We start from the raw sequence: 5182 nt of genomic DNA, 5'->3' as shown, positions 1-5182 counted from the left end.
CACTTGCTTTTCATTTTCCTACTGGGTAATTGCCCTCTTTGTCATGTGCTCTTCTTTCTGGTCAAAGAGAAATGTTTTGAGTCCCCACTGTGCTTCCTTGTCCTTACATTTGGTGCTTTGAAGTTACTAGTCCTTGTCTCTTCTATTTGACCATTTCTGATTGATTTTCCATTTATCATTCAAACCAGATAGGAGTTATCATGGCTTGTTGTCTAGAATACTTTCTGGCCACTCTTTCACCACCTAGGCCTCTGCCCGTAATACTGATGACTACATTGGGTTATAATTTTCTACCCACTTCAGGAGAAGCCTCCTCCTAATCCTGAACATTGTAAGAGCTGCCCTTATTCAGTGTTGTAAAGTTGTCCTTCTAATACATCAATCATGGTTATGTCCAACAATGAGACTTAACATGCATTTGACAAAAGAATACACTATGAAATGATCAAAGGTTCTAACGTACATCCTACTGTCACCAATATGCATCTGTCATGACTTCCATTGTGTTCATCTATTTTGTTTTTATCAGAGAGGAAAAAGTCACTTTCTTATAGGGCATCCATTTATGGCCTGACCAAATCACAGCTGATCCTAGGAGTGTCCATCTAGAACTCACCCTTCACAGTCTTTCAGCTAATACACTCTCCTCAATATGTACCAGCTCTCCCAAATCAAAAGTGAGATGATGCCATCAAATCTGATACCTATTGAGGATACTCTTTCTAAGCCTCGATTTCATCCTTTCGTCAGCACGGCTGTGAAGACAGCTGATGCCCCTGATTCAAACAGAGTTTACAAAGGGTGACTCGTGTGTTCAGATTTCTACTGGCAAAATTCATTCCTTCTCTTTCAAAAACTTAATGAGAAGGGACAGCTTTGTGAAATGGAGGAGCAAGAACAATATTGCTTAAATAAATTGGAATTTTCACTTTGATTACCCTGCAGTTTCTGCCATACTTTACAGGAAATGTTCCCTGTGGTGCAGATTTTCTCTGGAGTGACATCACCATATGAAGCTATCCCCACTATAATTATTCTCATCCATATTTTCAGAGGACAGAGCATGAACACTTACCAAGGAGCGCTAGATGCATACAGAACAATTTAAAGCTTTAGAGTCACCAGAAAGCCCCATTAAAAGGCAAATGATATATCTTTATGCATGCATATGACCCCAAAGGAGACATTGCATATTCACAGTAGAAGAAATCTCTTTCAAACAATGGAACTCTGATAACAGCAAATATCCTGTGGCATAAAATAACAAGCAGCACTCAATTTCCATTGCTTTTCCATGAACTAATCCTTTCAAGGGTGTAACATAGCCGAGCAGGCATGTTTTAGTTTACATCCGCAAATTGAAATCCTTGTGGAACAGACTGGGGATGCTAATGCAAGTCATTAGGATCTTAAGATTTTCTTCTTGGCAATTCTAGATTTCCTCTTATCAAAGTTGATTGTTCCTTTTATGATATAAAGTGAGAGGATTTTTTCCCCCAAAACTAATGTTAAGAAATGTAAAAATTTCAAAATATATTTAAAAATATAATTTAAGTACAATTAAAACATGAAGCAGCGGGTTATTTTCACTGGCAATTTGCAACTGACTAGGGTTGCCTTCACCCAGGGGAAGATTGCAGTCTCCCACTGCTAGGAGTTAAAGGGCATAGACAGGCTCTTTTGTCTCCTGGAAAATAAAAGCTTCCACCATCTGCTCACCAAAGCTTTGATTTTGTTTCAATGTAGAAAAACTCTGCAGTGATAAGGTCTTGATTCTTCCTTCATGCATTCATTCATTCGGTGAAACAATGACAAGAAAGAAAGGAGTATTGAATATGATGTAAAATTGTTTGCTTGTAAAATGAAAATGCAGGTTTTTTTTTCCTTTCTCTCAATCCATTCTTTTCAAACCTGCTTGGTAAAGTTCCCATTCCTTTAATACTACCCCAGATTTCATTGTTTTTTTAAAACTATAAACAGAACATTCAGTATGGTTGGACTCCACTTATAGTTTTAATCCCCAGCCTATATGCAATGTTCCTTGTTCTCTTTTGTGAGTCCACACTTGGTGATTGTCTTTCTTTCTCTCATCTCTGTTATAGCAGAAGGAAGCTGGGGTAAAACAAACAAACAAAACAAAGGGCAGCAAGTATTCTACAAGTGTTGGTACAAGCGATATTCTACTATTGTCAATGTGCTTTTACTCTTAGAAAAAGAATACTGAGCTCTTTCTGAAGCCTGATCTGCCCTAGTGTGGGTCACGGTCATTAGTATTAACCTCTTCTAACCCTTCAGCCTCAGTACACTGAACATCCGAAGTAGGGGTTTTATGAATGGGGGCTGGGCTGACCTCCTGCCTTCACATTAGCCTAGGATGCCCTCAAACTCCTAATGACACTCATCACATTCTCTTAGGGATGAGCATAATGATGTCTGTTTTAGCTGTTTGGCATTTATTGATTGATTGATTGATTGATTGATTTAATATATTTCTGAGTTCATGATTTTACTCTCAGTAATCGTATATTTAATAAAATGCAGGTGTGAAATGAGATCAATTTTGCATATCTAAAAGAAGCAACATGGTCAGTATCACCGCACCATCTCAGCCCATGTTGAATACAGTCTTCCCTCCCACATTGACACTGGCCTGTGGACCCCACCATCATAGCTGTGTTTATCAGCTTGTGACATGCTACTGTGGCCAAATCAGCATGGCTTGCAGTATGTTTTCATTTTCACACAGCACAAACGACACAAATCAAGTTGTCCCTCTATAATTAAGACTGTCCAAAGTTGTCAGAAGCATATATTTTCACTATTCTCACACTCAATTTTACCCCAATTTAAATTGTAATTGTGTAAGTTGTTCTAACTCTCAAACTTGGGAACTAAGCTTTGACCTTGCTTAAAGACTAGGAAATAACTCCTGTGAGCTCTAATTATTCTAGATATGACTTGCAGAGTTCATACATGAAACAAAGAGTCAGGACAATGGTTCAGCTAGACAAGTGTTTCCTATCCAAGCACCAGGATGTCAATTGATTCCCCGGACCCTTTAAAGCAGAGACAGGTAGATTACTGAGACTTACTGGCTGTTCAACTTAGTATACTTATTGAGCTTCAGATTTAAGTGAGATAGCCTGTCTCAAAATATAAAGAGGAATACTCTTGATCAAGAATGCTCAGGATCAACCTCTGATTTCCACAGGTACATGAATGCAGTACAGAAGAATCCTTCCTCACCCCCACATAAACAAAGTCATGTTGTGATAGGCTGGCCAAGTGTCATATTATTTGTTTTTAGAATAAAAATCATTCCTTCAGAATTTATTCTCAGATACAAGATAGTCAGAATCTCATGGAGAACTTCATGCTTTAGATTTAATTAATGAGTTAACTTAGTCAATAAGTAAAGCTGTTTTCCAGAAAAAAAATAGTTATGTTACAAGAGATGGGCCCACTTTATACTGTTAGTACAGAAAGAATACTGGGATACTTAGGCTAAACATATATCTTATTTAGTATCGATAGAAAGACTCTTACAACCTTGCTGGAATATTTATCACACACCAGAAATTTTATTTACTCATTCATTTTTTTAATTATCTACATACTTGTATTGCTTGGCTGTCTGTATTACTTTCAGTGATACCTGAGGGAAGCAATGAAATCAGAGGAGGACCTTGTTTTGGTTCAGTTGTAGGGCTTTTGGTCCTTGGTTAGCAAGCTATGTTGTTTTCAAATCTCTGTAGAAGAAGGATATCAAGAAGGAAGGTCTTGGAAGAGAAAGTGTTGTTTACCCATGGTAGCTAGCAAATAGAGACAGAGATGGACAGAGCCAGATATAAGCTGGAGTTTCCCAAGGCATACTCACAGTGGCTTACTTCTTCAAAGTAAGCCCCACCTCCTACTTTCCACTGCACCTAAAACAATACCTCCATCTGAAGACCAAGCTTTCAATACTTGCACCTGTGGAGACATTGACTGATCAAATGGAGCCATTTGTTATTGCTAATATGTAGAGATATCTGCTGTTCTGTAAGTACTACAATATACAGTAAAATAACATTCTGGTGATTACCAGAAAGTTTCCAGTGAATGTTTAGACCTAGAAGTAAATACTAGTTGCAGGACACCTCAAAGTAAATACAAATAGGATTGCTTTGCCGGGGTCTAACGGGGCACAGCGCTATTTAATAAGAACATGGTTGAAGTCTGAACAACACCACAGTCAGCATCATCACTTCCTAACTATACACACTCTAGTCTTTTCCCCATATATCATGTCCTCTTTTTAAAAAAATGATGATCCCACTTTCATTTTCGTTGTCTTAGCTGTGACTTTCCCTTATGAAAGGATCATAGGTGTTCATCAACAGAGATAAAACTAAAACTTTTCACAAGGTTGATGATATATTTTATATGTTAAGAAAAGCCAAAAGTGTATTTATTATGATTGTAGTTAAAAGGCCTAATTTTAAAATGTATTGGTAGTATTCTTGTTATTTATGAAGATGGGAGAAGGACCACCTACCCAAATGATCATGGCTAACTTAATTAAAGCAAGCAATTAATTAAAGCAAGCTTTTTGTTTGTTTGTTTGCTTTTTAATACATGTGCATAGGCTGCTTCCCCTAAGGCAAGGTTCTAGAGGTCAACATTAAACTTAAGGAAGACAAGGTTTTGAAAAATTCATGGGTGCAAGACTGCCAAATGGGAGATACCGAGAGCTGAACATAAGCATAACAAGTTAGTCATAACAGCATCCTGAAACAAAGCCATGGTTGCAAGATGGTATAACAAGGTAGTCATAATAACAATTATAACAAGATATCATAGGTACATTTTGAAACAAAGGTATGTTTTTAAGATTTTTATAGACAACATTTTGAAACAAAAAAACATGGTTGCTGTTTTCTGAAACAGAAAGTAAAGAACTATTTGTAGTTAAGGTTGTAGGTAAGGCATATCCAAATCCTCGAGAAACAGAAGGTTAATCACAAACAGGAATGAATCTTGTTTCTTTTTACTATAAGATAGATTTAAATCCTAAAATGGAGGCAGACTAGCTTATAACTCTCAGTGTATATTTATATTAAAATGGAATTCCTTTTTTCTTATATTGAAAATTCATTTTTTCTCACATAGTATATATACTGATTCTTTGCCCTCCCTCTGC

Source organism: Arvicanthis niloticus, chromosome 8, assembly GCF_011762505.2.
Source record: "Arvicanthis niloticus isolate mArvNil1 chromosome 8, mArvNil1.pat.X, whole genome shotgun sequence".
NCBI classification, from domain to species: domain Eukaryota; kingdom Metazoa; phylum Chordata; class Mammalia; order Rodentia; family Muridae; genus Arvicanthis; species Arvicanthis niloticus.
The sequence above is the reverse complement of the archived record's forward strand: the minus strand, read 5'-3'. Positions refer to the sequence as shown.